We start from the raw sequence: 16,815 nt of genomic DNA, 5'->3' as shown, positions 1-16,815 counted from the left end.
GAGATGGAATTACAATCTAGAAAATATCTGAGCCTAAGCCCGAGCTGTCATGCTAGACTAGCTGTCTCAACTCTGTAAGGCTCTCTTACCACCTACCTAAATATTACAATAGGGATCAAATCCCTTTCTCGGAAAAGATGTAGAAATAAACGCACAGAGAAAGAAAATAGAGAGAGGAAGGAGGAGGTGTCCCCTTGCTTCTTCAATGGAGGCATTGGATGGAGCCACTTCCATGTCGTTGTCATGCTTCTCTTTGGTTGCTTGAAGTGGTTCACCGTTACTCGGCTCGTTTCTGTCAAGTCTACCTTAACTACCTGAGGGACTTATTTCGTGGAGAAGCGATGGAGTGTTTATGGGCAGTGATACGTTATGCAAAGGAGTGAGACTCCATGTCAAGGAATTAAGTCTACATAGAGGCCTCCCATACTGTCATTTATGCACTCCCCCTACTTCATTCAATACTGCAACTATCAACCCATATGTCCTTTAAAACCGCTACAGTACACTATCAGAGCGCCATGGCTGCAGGTCTTTAATGTTTAAAACATATGAACAGGCGAGCACTTTTAATTTCCCCTTTAGCCCCCTTATTACAGCCTCTTTGTGCTTTTCTTATCATATGACTGTCGGCTATGACCAGGGGCTTAGCCCTTGGGCGCTAAGGCCTTCAGGCTCCTATTTGGGGGCTTCTTTATTTTGTTATTATGAAATCCTGCACTTCAGCGTGTTATTGTGTTTTTCCTGTGGCGCTTCCCTTTACCTTGCGATCGTCAATCTGTGGGGTTGGGTCCACTAAAAGATATCACAATCACAACCTCAGAGAGGGGGGGACTCTTTACCTTTTTTCTTTGGAGTGAGCTGACAATCCAAACGCGAGATCTTTATACAATACAACACATAACCTATCGTATTTGGGGTCCCCTTTCCTTATCGCAATCGTAGCCAGAGAGGAAACACAACTAAAGAGAAATCTTTACATTGAACGATCGTTGATATGCAATTAGTCATACCACCACATGGAGGAGAGAGGAAGGGGACTACCCACTCCTGTTTTTCCTTTGATTTCCTTGTTAATTGGATTTTACCCCCCTCGGCGCTTTAACACTAAGGTCCATTTCTTTGGCGATCCCCGTGATATCGACGTTCGGTGATGGTTCTAGCCCAGGGTTGGTGTGCACCCCTTTGTGCCTGCGATCATCGTTTCGTGATATCAGCGCATGGCCTTGAAACCTGCCAATAATCATCTGTGCCCTGAGACCCTGCTGACTGCCGATATGCGAACAAATGTTGTGCCCAGACCCGCCGATGTCGATATGCGATATCGGCGATCGACAGATCATTATTTTTCCTTCTGCCAGTGTTCTTTACATGCCTAAACTGCCAATATGCAGTATGCGATGAGCCTCCCAGGTCCCAATTTCATTTTTTCTCCATACTTGGCCATTTTCCTTGTTTTCTAAGTTTTTCAAAGGAATTCTTCAATAAGGTCTAGCTTTTGATCCAGGAACCATTTTTTGGACTTCTATATACCACCAAAAATCTTATTCCGAGCACTATGCACTGAAGAGGGTCCCATCTAGCTCTGACAACCTTTGTGGCTTAGAATTTGGCATCAAACATCACTACTATTTGGCTTCTGAATCTACTGGTGACTGAAAAAGCAGTGAGGGACAACACAATAGAAAAAAAAGTTTGCACCTGGAGAGATTAGATCCCTCTTAGCGCTTGATAGATCCAGGTTTAATATGGATCTAGGTTAGTTAATGTGAAATTAAAGTAGTTTTTATTTGATATCATAGTCTTAAAATTAAAATTTCTCTTCAAATTAATTTCAAATTGGAATTAGGTCCAATTAGATTCAACGAACAGATTTTAAAAAATAAATAAAATAATTTTTTTATTAAAAAATATATTTTAAAAATTAGAAATTATTAGAGATAAATAATGCAAAGTTGGCTCACCTATACACCATGTGAAGATGAATTGTTTAAGGAAGTATAACCTTTCAACCAATATTTAACATTCAATCCCCTATCACTTGTAAGTTTAGATTGCTTGACACAATTAAGATGACTAACATAAAAAAATAAAAAATAAATAAAAAAATAAAAAATAAAAAAACATATTCATATTATTGTAGTACTTGTTAGGTAGTTGTACTTTTGTTCCTAGACTAAATTAGTCAGTCATGTTAGTCATTTTTAGTTGTATTACTTATTAGCTAGTCACATATTTTAACCCGCGACTATATTAGTGATTTATTTTAGCCGTTTTTAGTTCGGTCACTTAATATTGCTCATTTTTTGTAGTATTTCACTTGAAAAGTTGTGGTGACTAACTTTTTTAGTCATCTAGTGACTAATTTCTCATTTTCTACTAGTGCTTGATTGAAATTGTTAAGAGATCAAAAGGCTATAGAAGGGATTCATCAGTTGATAGATTCTTGTGCATCAAAAGAAACACCGTGAGGTGAGATGCGTGTAGTGAATAATTTGCATTGACAGAAGAGAATGGGAAGAGAAATGAGGCTTAGTGCACATATAGGAGAATGTGAGATGGATCAAGTTACGCTAGATATAGGATCTACAACTAAAATTTTGACAAAGCAAACATGGGAATTAATGGGTAAGCTAAATCTACAGTGGTTTCTTATTCAGTTAAGGATGGAAAATCATAAAAAGATCTTCCCCTTAGGAAGACTACCAGGTGTAATAATGAATATTGAAGGAACTCACACTACTATTAACTTTGAAGTAATAGAGATCGTTGATGATAGTAACCCTTAACCTGCATTGCTTATACTTGACTGGGCATTTGATAATATGTCCATAATTAATCTGAAGAAGAGACAGATGATATTTCAAGGAAGCAATATAAGATTAATTGTTCCCTTTGATCCATCAGAAGGAGTAAGATATATAGAAATAGTTAGAGAAGAATACTACACAACTAATATAGATAATATATATCAGATGATAGCCAAGGAACAAGGTTTTGTTAACCCTGCTATAGAGGGCCAGCTAACTTTGGAGCATGATAGTTCTTATGAATTAGACTCAGAAGAAGATTTGGAGAATTGGAAGAACACGCTACATGAAGTATATACAAGGCGTTGTGCAAGGCGTTGTGCAAGAATTTCCAAATCAATTCGTTGCATGACATCTGACGTATGTAATCTGCCTTCTTATGATGGCTTAGGTGATGTGAATATTTTTCTTGATGAATATGAGGAACAATTTCTAGAAATTCAAATATTGTTAGCCTTGGATATAGCTCTAAAAGATACTCCTGCTAGATGGTGAGGTGCACAGAAGAAGAATATAGGATATTTGCAAGAATGTCGAAGGTTGATGTGGATAAGATTTGGTGAGAAAAATATGGAGATGGAAATAAATATGATGGTCAAACTAATCCTACGGAGCATATCTAGTTATGTACTATAGCATGGAAGGAGATTCCATAGCAAGAATGGACACATAGATTTATTCATACATTAGAAACAATCCTTAAGAATTGGTGCCTAGAAACAGAGTTTCGACATGGTAATGTGGATTGGGAAGACATGGTTGATGGTTTCATATTAACATTCACCTTTGAAGATGATTTTCCATACATATATTTGGCCCTTCAGAAAGTCAAGAAGAGGATATTTGAGAATGTAACTCCACTAACATGGTAGCAACCTTATTGTGTCGTGCAAATAGAAAATGCACTAGAATGTTATGATCTTACTGCAGAAGAAGAAGAAGATCCTCACGACATCGACATAGTAGAATCAGAAGGATACCGCAAAGTAAATGGGCTTGAGCCAAAAAGACTAGATATAACAAAGCCACTGAAGACAAAGAAGGTGAACATAGGATCAGAGAAGGAACCTAAGTTTGCAACAATAGGAGACTATTGGGATGAATAAACAATCAGTAAAGTTACAAAGTTACTTCATGAATATTAGATACTATTTCCCACCAAGTTTTCAGATATGAAGGGTATAATAGGAGATCTAGGAGTCATGAAGATTCCTCTGAAGCTTGATGTGAAGCCAGTCAAAAAAAGACCTTACACATTGAACCCAAAGTATAAGGAGAAATTAAAGATAGAGCTTGATAAGATGATAGCAGTAGGAATTATTGAACCAACAGAAGAATCAGAATCGGTGAGTCCTATGGTGGTGCAAGAAAAGAAGACTCAAGGAGAAATCAGGATTTGTGCTGATTTGAGCAAGTTGAATGATGCATGTCTACGTGATCCCTTCCCTACCCCTTTCACAAATGAAGTGCTATACAATGTAGAAGGTCAAGAATCTTACTCATTTACAGATAGATTTTTAGGATATCATTAGATTAGGATTGCACCTAGAGGTCGGCATAAGACCACATTTGCTATAGAATGGAGCTCATATCAATACATAGTAATGCCTTTTGGATTAATGAATTACCCTGCTATATTTTCTAGAGTGGTGGTTGCATGTTTTAAGGAATATATCCACAAATTATTTAACAATATATTGGAGAATTCACTTACTAAGGTTTGCAATGTAAATAGAGATGACTGGGATCTCATCATTCCAATAGTTTTATGGGCTTACAGGACCACATGTAAGAAGTTTACAGGTTAGACACCCTTCATATTATTTTATGAGCAAGAAGCTATGATGCCCATGGAATACATCGTCCCTATCTTGAGGATTGTAGATTTTATAGATATGGCATACCCTAATATAATGAAGGAAAGAATGGTGCAGTTGATTGCTTTGGAGGAAGATAGATTCATAGCAAGATTTCATCAATAGGAACAAAAAGCATGAGAAAAGCTTGGCATGACAGGCATATTAAGCAAACCAAGTTTTAGGTAGGAGACCTTGTTCTCCTATATGACAGTAAGTTTGTGAAATTTCCATGGAAATTCAAGATGCATTGGTTACGCACATATATTATTAAGCATATTACTGATGGAAGCGCAGTCCAATTAGCGAAGTTAAATGGAGAATTGATTCAAGGAAGAGTAAATGGAAGCAAGTTGAAATTGTACAATGAAAACATGTCCCTACAACCTTGCTCTAAATAAGAAAGGGGAAAATTCTTAGTGCCACCTGAAGTTGAAAGTGCGCACTAGAATATAAACTACAGGGAAGAGAGCTTTGACGTAGGAAGTTACTTCACTATAGTTTGGATTCTGTTGAAGTACATAGGAGCTGCGATGCAAGATGGAATGTTCGCTACAATATGGATGTCTCAAAGTTTTCCGGAAAAATATAACTGTCAAAAGGGAAAAGTTAACATTAAAAACACCTGGAAGGTTGCATTTATGAGGACAAATTGACAAGATCTAGGGATAGATATGCAACTAATGAACACAATCTGAACAAAATCTAAGCTAATGATGGGATTAGATATTGAGAATTGCTATAAAAGATCGCATTCCACCCAAATTTGGAAATTTGATGAATTGAGAATTCGAGTCTTGAGAGTGCAAAGAAATTGCATAAGTTTTAGTTTTCGTGTGTCTTCTGATCGTTCTTGGGAAGAAATTGTGCATAATTTCCATGAGAAAGGTTTATGTAGAATCATGGACGTTGTTGGTATGCCCTCAACATAAACTAAGATTCCCGCAATAACATCAATCGCAGTAGCATCATCACAAAAAAAACGCAAATCTCCATGGAAGAAACCAATCAAGGAAGAAAGAACAAAGAAGAAATAAGATAAGAAACATGTTGAACCTCAACAAGAAGTCAGGCAAGTTAGAGACAGTGAGGAAGAAGCAGAGCACGCAAAGCATATGGAAGTAGATGGTGTAGAATTTTCGCCACTACCACCATACATTCCGTCGAGGAAACCAAATACCAAACCAATGAAAGAATCAACGGATACAAAGTATGGTACCTTTACACCCTTGTTGCCGAAAGAAGTACCATTTTCAGGAGAAGTTTTAGGGAAATTTCCGCAGCTGAAGTTCACGGATTATGACTTTCACGACAGGAAGAAGTACCCTTAGTTCACACTAGACTAGTATTCGAAACAAGTGCACTACCGAGACAGTGGAGTGACAAGGATAGAACCACATTAATGGGAAAATGGGTTGGCGCATTCAAGACTACTAAATATGTTAAATATGTCGCACTTCGGAAGAAGTCTAGGGATCACATCATGTGTGCGACCATTTATCATGCTAGTGCATGATGGAGGATTATGGATGGGAAATAAGATCCTTATAGACCCAATGTTGATATGGAGGATCACCAGACTACCATACCAAGGGCGGAATTCTGCAAAAGAATTTTTTTGGAAAGGATCATGACCGCGCCATAGTGGACAACATGAAGAAGAAGTTTAGGCTAGAAAAAGGAAAAATAAGCTATGGCATAAATTCCATCAGTGACCCAGCATTTCACTTCGCAACACACATATTGGTAGGGAATATCATGAGAAAGTGTCGAGCCAACTAAGTCCATGCGTCGGTGGTTTCATTAGCCACACAGTGTGCCAATGGGATTCAGTACAACTGGCCCACACATATTTTCAAGGAATTTATGGACGAATGCCGCAAGTTCTAGGAGAAAGGTACAACATTTCATTACGCTTGGTTGATTTTAATAATTGCTTTGTTAGCATGGACAGAGGTAGAGGAGTCGTTGTTCCCTCCGGTGGCTTCAGATGTATGTGAAGCTGCGCGGTATACCTCACTATGGTATACCACTAAAGCATCACACACACATGAGAATAGAAATTTTTTGTGTTATATCACATGGAATTTCATATGCTAGTGAACCAACACCCTCGATTCTCGCCAAGCTTATATAAACAGTATATCTTTGTGGCAAAGTTCAAGGCAGATTTTCATAAAGCGTACATACAGGTGCGCAGGGATATAAAGAAGAAATGACATGCCCTACTAGACTTAGTAAAATTAAAATGATTTTTTATCACGAGTACATAAATGGCCAGTAGAATAGATGATTGTGTGGGATGCAGAAGCAAGAGATAGTGCGACAGAAGAAAACGAGGACACTTCGCAGTAGGACAAAGCAAGTGGAAAAGATAAGGAAAAGGATCAAGATGAGCATGAACCATAGGAAGAGGAGCAACATGATGAGAATCACTAGGATCCTCCTAAAGGAGATGAGCAGATTAAGGAGTCTGAGAAGATGGAAACAGAGCAAATTTCCTAGAAAAGAGGAAAGAACAGGGTGAAGCTTCCACAAAGATCAAGAAAAAACGAAAGGCAGATAAAACAAATGATATCACACCAATGGTACTTACTGATGGGGACCTGGAGCAGATCAAAGATAGGATCCAGGAGGTGAAAGTTGAATCCTGGAACAGAGTGGAAGATTGCTATAGTGCACTTCTGACGAGTGTCGAAGAGCGGATCACAGAATTGAAGATACTGTCGTAGATGGTCAGACAACCAAAAAAGATAGAGGAAAGAGTTGGAGTAGAAAGGAAGATAGAGCCTACACTTGCAACAAGGTTAACACAGATACCTGTAGGAGCCCTATAGTTTGACTCTGTTGAATTACAATAGCAGGCTAAGGAATGGAAGCATGTCAATATGAGCATCACAGCAGTGTCGTTGCAAAGATTACACAAGTTGCACTTGGAAATTATAGAAGAGTTGAGGTTGTATGAACAACACACCTCACAACTAAATATTCAAGTAGAAAAAGAGTGATTTTCGCTTTGGTAGAAGCTCGAGCAGGTGATCCAAGAAATGGATCAAATAGCACAACAACACCAAAATATCAAGGAGGTAGTGGAAGAAACATGCAGAGAAATTTCAGACCTTGATTTCTGAGAGGAAGGGCCAGTAGAATACATGGTCACGAAGCTGGGCCTTGCAGTGAAGGGGTACAAGGAGAAAATTTTCGCATTGCAATTCAACTACGAAATGCATATTAGTGAGCTGCAAATGAAGCTGCAGCCAACTACGCGACAGGAATTATGGGATAAAAGGGAGACTGACCTAAAGACTACAATAGCCAGCATCTCCGCAGCAGTGGTAGATTATGGAAAACTCTTGGATGAAAGTCTACAAATTTTGACTTCACTACAGGAAGATCTAAATGTACAAAAAATATAAGAAGAAATGCAGCAGAAGTAGCAAAAATTAAAATAAATTCAGGCATATGCGAAGACCTTACCAATCTCACAAAATCTCACTAAGATCAATGAGGGAAACGTGCTCCAGAAAAAGATAGAATAATTGAACAAAGGAGAGAAGGTTTTGGTGGAAAGAACTCAACCATGGCAAGATGAGGCTCTTCAACTATCCCATATAGTAGATGAGAAGCTTTAAGAGCTTCGACAGAGCTAGATAGTGATGGTGCAAAAAGCTATAGACCATTTCATAGAAGCACTATTAGAGGAGGCGCACAGTGAAGAAAAGAAGGTCGCAGAAATTTTGCAACAGTTCAACAACACATACAACAACATCGTAGCAAAAATAATAGGCAAAGCAATTGAGTGACTTGGGATGAGTCGCATGTGTATGTTGGGGGCCTATTGGGCACATCCCAACTTGGCCTAGTTTTTGCAAGAACTCCACATTTTTTGAAGTGAAGCGTGTAGGGGAGTGTGAAATGGAGTGCACAGTGGAGCAGTTTTGGATATACTGTGTGGTATAAAGGCTTCAAGATAAGGTGAAGCCCCTTCCTTTTGTAATTTTGTAAAATATCAATGGTTTTGGACCATATTTGATTGTATTAAGGAGTCCATGGTATGTGGACCATGGTATTATAATGATGTACCCTCAATGTAATAATATATATAGGGTCAAATAATAAAGAAGATAGGTATCGAATTGATCCAGATCTGTGTTATGCCTGTATCTTTTTTATTTGTGGTTTAGAGAGAGAAGGGAAGGCTCTGCAGCTGAGTGTGCAGAGGCCTGAGTCTGCAATTGAGTACGTAGACGACCTACAGCTTAGTGCACAGGTCAAGAACTGTTTGTTGTACAAGATTCATTATTATAAGAAATAGTTATTGTCAATGTAGTCCCACATTGGGATGAACCACAATAAAATTGGTGTCTTCATGTGTATATTTGCTTATTATCTTTTCTAGAGTAGCAGTTTATTACAGTTGCATTTTATTACAATGTGATGATTATGGGTTTATATGATATGTTTATGTGATTAAATGAATGCGGTGAAGTGATTTATGAATATTAAGTGTAATAAAACATAATAATAACACATCACATCATCCCTCAAGACTTCATAAACCTGGTTCTGTATCCTCCCATAGTCACTTCGGGTAAGACTGTGATTTGCTTGCAGGTCGTTGTCGAAAGGGCTAGTGATTCAGGGTTTTGTTGGTGCACAGTATAGATCAAACCTAGGTCATCCAAAATCATAACCAACACCTTTCAATGTATGATATGCACTTTGGTCATTGATCACAGATAATGTGATCTAATGGATCCACTCGACACATTTCACCCTATTAAATAACTAGAAAGTTGGAGCCCAGTGTGTGATTTGGGCCTTCGATATTGCTTGATCATAGCCACTAGATATATCATGGGTGTAAGTCACTTTTCTCTTCTGAGCAAGTTGAAGCCTGATTGATGATCTAGGTCATCAGATCAAAAAGATATTGGCTATTGGATATATTGGGGGTGAAAATCTATTTTAACCCCTATGTAAGTTGGAGCATGATATACATTTGGATCATCATATCAAAGAGATATTTTCCATTGGATTTGTTGGGTGTTCAAATTTATTTTAAGCCTCATACAAGTTGGAGCATAATATACATCTGGGTCTTTATATTAGACCATTAGAGGAAATTTCGGCCTAAATGTGCCCACGAAATTTTCATATAATCTCCATTTCATAATATGTAAACCAATCAAAATGCTTTAAATTTAAAAATAGGTACATGTAAATATTTTGGAGGGGAAAAAAGAGAAAAACTACTTATTTTAATTCTATTTTTGGATTATCTCCTTATAGGTTTACTCAAAGTTCAAGTGTAGACACTTGTTGGATGCATAATCAAATTCTACATCCAACGAGTACCCATTATGCATACTTCTGAGAAGACCCACATAGATAAAAATTGAATATACATTAAAAAGGTGTGTACATAAATTTTTTAATGTATATTCAATTTTTATCTATGTGTGTCTTATCAGAAGTATGCATGATCGGTACTCATTGGATGTGGAATTCGATTCCACATTCAACGAGTGTCTACACTTTAAATTTGAGTAAACCTATAACGAGATAAGCCAAAAATACAATTAAAAAAGTAGTTTTCCTTTTTTCCCTCCAAAATCCATAACTCTTATTTTATTATTTTAGCTATTATTTTATTATTTTTCCTTAAGAGGCCACTTTTAGGCTGAAATTTCATCTAATGAGATCTTGGCCATTCGATTTTTTGAGGGCAAAACATGTTTTAACCCTCATGAAAGTTGGAGCGGGATATACATCCGGGCCGCAATATTAGAAAGAAACTGACCATAAAATCCATCACATGGGGGAGAAACTTCTTATAATCTCTCATGCATTGTTTTAATTCAATGATAATCTAGGTCATCTATCTACCTCAAGGTCGACCATTAGATTTAGAAGGGGGGAAACCATAGTTGTAGTGAAAAGTAGGAAGTGGACCCCATGTGTAGTTGTGTATACTCAATCACCACCACATCAAAGGATCCACATGAGTGTTGTGGCCTAAGTGGGCACTAACATGAAAAAATAAAGATTGCATGGGTTTCGGGTGTTTGCAGAAGTCATCCAAGCCAATTTATGTCTAATGTGAACTAAGGAAACTGAATTGGTATAGGAAGTTGCCATCCAATGAACAAGAGGTGAACAAGGGAGGCTCATATGTTGGAATATAGTTACAGGACATGGTTACTAGAAAATATTATTTTTTGAAGGGAGTGAAACAATAAAAAGTTTTGCTAGTTCCTCTGAAAATTCACTAGTGTTTAGGTCATTTCCTTGCAGGGTATTTTTGATTCCTTAAATGACATTTTTAGGTGGTGATAACCCTTATAAATTATTGTACCATTGGTAAAATTAGCTATAGTGCAAGGGAAAAGAGCTCATAGAGAATTTTTAATGATATATTACAATTATGAGTTAGAGTTAATATGAAGGATTTATGTTTGAAACAATATGAAGAAAAAATGGGATAAATTGGCATTTTAAAAGGGTAGAACTCAGCAACCAGGGCTAATATTGGGGCACCAAAATAGTTAATGGAAATCTATGGAACTATAGAATCCTACCAAGGAGTCACATTTCAAATTTGAATATTTGATTGATAAAAAAATTCAAAATAGTGTGTTGTGATAGAATAGAGAAATTGGGGTAAATAAACTAAAACTTTCAGATACCATAAATTCTAGCTCAGGAATCATATTTGAGAAACCAACTAGTCGATTTGTTTGAGGAATTCTCCTATCAACCTATAATTTTGTGAAATTTCCCAAAGAAGGCTATAAGACATACAAGGAGAAATCAATATGAGGACTAGGAGTGTAGAATATGCTCATGGGTTCTATAAATAGGAAGGGGAGGTTAAAGCCATGGATATTAGCATGGAAAATGATGGAACTAAATCAAATGGTCATGGCATGGGTAGGCCAAAGGACATAAATGTGGAGGAAACAATGAGGAGCCTAAAATGGAGATGCTTAGCTACAAAGTTGATGACGACATTACTACATATAGGACTAAATTACGACTACATAGTGTGACAATATGGCTCGCATTGTTGCAAATTACAAGAAAAGTGTCATTTAAAAAAAAAAATGTGTAGAGTACCCATGTTCCTCAGTATTCCAAAAACCAACCTATAGGGCAGCAATATTCTGGCAGCCAAGCTATAGGGCTTCATTATTCCTATAACACTAGGTATAAACTTCTTCTTATCTTGTTTCATGTGTTTATTTCCCTATTCACTTTGACATTCCCAATTTCCCATTTTGGGGCATGCTAGTCCTTTTCTTTTTTGTTGAACTAGCTTCCTATTATCAGGAGGAGGCTAACATGTTTAGGGAAACCATTAAAACCATTAAATTTGTGGCCTTTGACTTAGAAGCCATAAGTGAGCATTACTTATTCTATCAAATTTGATGTTTAATGCTTTTGCGACATGGTAGTTAGGTGTTTTTAGTTGTCAAATCCACTGTTTATGAAATATTAGTGTCAATGTTTCAGATTGGCAATACATGATCCATGATCAGGTAAAAAGAAGAGAAGTACAAGACTATGAAACCTTCAAGAAGAAAAACACCACCCAATACTTAAACTTGATTTCAACTAATTTTATGTGACACATATTCACAAATATAACTATAAGAACAAACATATCACTTGGTAAATCCTTAACATTAATAAAATCATATTAACTACCAAGTTTCTCTAACAATAAAATATTCATGTCATGAGTGAAGGATTTTCCTTGGTTTAGAAAATTTGTATCTTATATTTGTGTTAGACTTTAGGCATATTACGTAGTCAATGAATCAATGGTTGAAAAAAGGTGTAAATACAATATTCAAATGGATAGAAATTAAACAAGCAGCTTTTGGACAGCTTAAAGATAAGCTTCATAAATATTGAGTGCTCATACTACCTAATTTACATCAATCATTTGAAATGGAGATTAGTGCTACAAAGTATTCTTGGGGCATCTTTGGTCACCCAATAACATTCCATTTAAAAGAAAAATAGTGAGATTATTCATAACTACTAAAATTTTATTTTGAAATGCTCTCAATCATGGAAAATAACCCGAGAATCCAAATACTCTCATTTTATGTGCATTCGAGCTCTTCCTCAAGGGTTTCAGTTCAAATATTTCATCCATGGCAGCTGCATCTCATGTTCATTTGTTAACAACTGGCATACCTCATACCCACACCAGCTCTTCCGGAAAATCCAACCGTGGAAATAGAAATAGTGACTTCTTCAGCCTCGTTCTGGGTAAAAATATTGCCTTCAATGGTGGATTTGGTAGCCTGTGGAGCAAGCAATCACAAAAACCCAGGAGGCGGGTTGTAGGGTTGTCTACGAGAAGGCTGTAGGAATCAATCTGGGGACTACAAATTTGGTCATGGCAGCCATTGTAGGAGGTAATCCCACCATCACACTAATGCAAAGGGTCCGCTTAATCCACATAAATGATGATCATCTCGTCAGGAACACTGAGAAGCGTTAGGTCATGGTAAACCCTCAGAACACCTTTTTCTTCATGAAGAGGTTCATTGAGAGAAAGATATCAAAGGTGTCCAAGGATTCCAAGTAGATCTCCTATCACGCTATACATGAAGACAATGGTATTGAGTCTTGACAAGCTCAATTGTTTGAAAGATATTTTTGCACAGGTTAGTCAATTGAATTTTCATTTTCTCAGTTTTATATGCATTGTTTTCCAATAAATACGTCGGATAGTTCGACGAATGTGTATTCATTGTTGTTATTATTAACCTTATCAAAATCGCCTGGTATTTTCACCTAGTTCCATTCCCATTTGTTTCCTTCTTTCTCTAAAGGAAATGAATCTAGGGGATTGAAGTAACATGCATAATCCTTCCCGATTAAGTCACAATAGCCCCGTCGACTATCCTTAAGATTGAAAACTATTTGTTAACTAATATCAAACATCTTCTACTATAAATTATTTTCAGGTGTTCTGGAGATCCGCCTCTGTGTGTGGTGATGAGAGGGATTTTTCAGTGTAGTATGCCCTTGGTTGGTTTTAGCTATCAGTTGAATTACGAAGGTTCTCTTTGAACCCATATTTCTAGCTGCATTGTATCTTTTTCTTTTTTTGAAACACTTTGAACACACTCTGAAGAGATTGTAATTCAAAGAGTAAACTTCCTTTGGCTTAGGTGTGCTGGTGTGAAGTATAAATGAGGGCTATCTATTATGCTAAATTCGTATGAAGAGATTCTAATTCAAAGAGTAAACTTCCTTTGGATTAGGTGTGCAGTTGTGAAGTATAAATGAGAGTTATCTATTATGCAAAATTCGTATTGGACTTGAATACACCTTTCTTCATCTCTTTGCAACTATGCCATGTTGGTGGGAAAACGAGAGTGAAATTCCTGTTTGGACTTTATCAGAAAAAGAAACACTTTTAGATTCATACTACAAGTCACCTTCCATGAATATTTGGAGATGATGATTGTTTTAATTTTCAAATATTTATTTTTCTTTAACAAGAAAACCTAATGGATGCTTTGCCACATTGGTTGATGGCATACCTAGTAAATCTTTTGGGATAAACAAATCTACCTCACTTAGGGTTTGAACAGTCTAACTATTTAAACTAAACTAGCTAAATTCCCAATAACATTGGTGAAAACTAATTGAGCTAAACCCTTTGGAACATTTTAACTATTTCATTTATTTCATCATTTGGGATAGCTTTGGTGATTCTATAGCATTGTAGGTAAATGAATATGGATGTTTGTTCCCTTCAAAATTTTAACCTAATGGTAGTAATTAGAAATCTTATGAAAATCGGCTAACCCTTTTTGAAATTGTCTCTATTGATCGCAGATTCAACAAGGAGAACAAGATGGACCACTGGAGTTGGCCCTAGAAGAAGAATTTTTTTTATAAAAATGTGGTTTCCTCGGAGCCTTAAAAAGTAGTAGTGGCTCAGTTAGCACATAATAATGATGATCATGTGAATCAACTTGATGTATAACTTCTTCATGTTGTCATTTGACTTTAGGAGATAATTTTATTTGAATAATTTTCACTAATTCTTCCTCTTGTCTTCTTTCTGGTCTGAAAAAATTCTCAAACTTGAAGAGTTTGAGCTACGTTGAAAGTACTTAAAAACATTTTATGGCTTCCATTTACTACCATTATTGCAATCCTTTCCTAGTCATTTTAGCTGTGTTTATGGGGCAATTGCATTAGACATAGATTGTTGCAATCCTTTCGTAGTCATTTTAGTTGTGTTTATGGGGCAGTTGCATTAGACATAGATTGTAATTAGAATAAAATGTTAAAGACGCCCAATCATTGATGAACAAGGATAAAATCTAAAACCTAATTTAACCGGTCTTGCATATGATATGCTTCCAATTTCCAAAACATTCTATTTCTAATTAGAACAAAAAAACCCAAAAGCTAAAAAAAAAGAGAGTCAAGAACCTTATTATATAGATGAGTCTTCTAGAGATAATGCTCTATTCTCTTGATTGATATGATTTGTAGATAACAAAGGTATAAATTCTAACTTTAAAAGTTATTTTGTAGTGTTTACATCTCATCCATGCCAAGTTGCATGATCCACCTTGTCTCTCTTAGTGTAATAACAACCAACCAACTCAACAAGAATTCCTTCATGACAAAGTCTATCAATCTATCTTAAGCTCTCTTTCATTTAGCACTTATCATCCCTTTGTGTTTGGTAATGGATTAACATCTTGTATGAAAGAGAGCCATTTTGTCTCAGTATATCTAATCAAACATTCTCTATCATAGAAGGCTTTACTGCTAAAGGGAAGGTTTCCATATCTAGAAGTAGGTGGTAGGAAGATTTGGAAACATCCTCAAAGTATTTTGACCATATTTTGGTTGTCACTTTGTGAGAGAAAGATATATAACATTGTTATAAATCAATTCCCTTTTTGTGAATAAAGAGAGGAATTCTTGTTTTCAAGTAATAGGAGGAATCAAGTTAAATTTTCATATAAATGATTACATTTTTAACAAAAATTTCAATGTATTCTTATTTCCTTCTTATGAATGATTAGTCTTGACCAACAATCTAGCTTTAAAAAATATTGCTTTTGAATTGTTGTCATTTGAATAAAATTTTGTAGAAATATATATCTTTCCATTTCAATATCTACCTTAAGTAGTCACTTGTGAAGTTATATATTAATTGGCTTAGAAATAACAAGGAAAAAATAATAAAGATCAAATTGCAGCATACCCCAAGTTGACTTGTAGTATAATTGTGAGCGTGCATCCACAAACATAGTCAAAACAGAAACTTCTTGTGTTTGAGTAGCACCTATATTTGATCAACTTCAAACATATTCACATATATAGAACACCCAAAGATCATAACTTGGGAAGGAAACAAACAACCTAATATCACATCCAAAGGTGGCCCATTGAGATTGCAAACTTAGAGCAAGCTCGCACCCAATTAACCATACAAGGTATGCCATCAACAGTTGGTAGATTTGAAGAATTTCTAGGAAGCATCCCTTGATTACAGCAAGGAAGAAAACAATGGATTTACAATATAGAAACTGAAATCAACAAATGGAAAACAACCCAAGCAGTGATACAAAATTTACATTCTTTCATTGCTATTGTTGATTCATTTCACCATCTTGTTTTACTTATTGACTTTGGTGAGTTGAGCTAGAGGAAATAAACAAATTTCCCTACACCCATTCTTCTTGAAATGACTGATCAAAATCTACTCAAGTTGTAATACCACTAGTTTGGAGGCTCATGTGCCACTTGCAAGCATCTTCTTGCAAGGATTCTATTAATAAATTTATCATGACATCTATGAGTGCAACTAATGAGTCATTAATCAATTTGTGTTAAGCTTCCAAAATGGTATTTTAAATGATATTGCAATCTTGCAATTACAAGTCAATTCAAGGGTGCATTTTTATTGATTGCATATTATGGAATTGTTGAGAAAGAAGTACTTAAAGTTGTAGAAACTAAAGAGTACTTGCCACAATCATAAAAAACCCTTTCCAGAAATCCAAGGAGAAGTTTTGATTCTTGATTGTTGGAAGAGTGATCCGGATTTAAACGCAACAAATTACTGAGATAACCATAAACACAAAGATGCAGCG

This window comes from Pinus tabuliformis, chromosome 9, assembly GCF_031772625.1.
Source record: "Pinus tabuliformis cultivar Carrire ecotype Pingquan chromosome 9, CPIR1, whole genome shotgun sequence".
NCBI lineage: Eukaryota > Viridiplantae > Streptophyta > Pinopsida > Pinales > Pinaceae > Pinus > Pinus tabuliformis.
The sequence above is the reverse complement of the archived record's forward strand: the minus strand, read 5'-3'. Positions refer to the sequence as shown.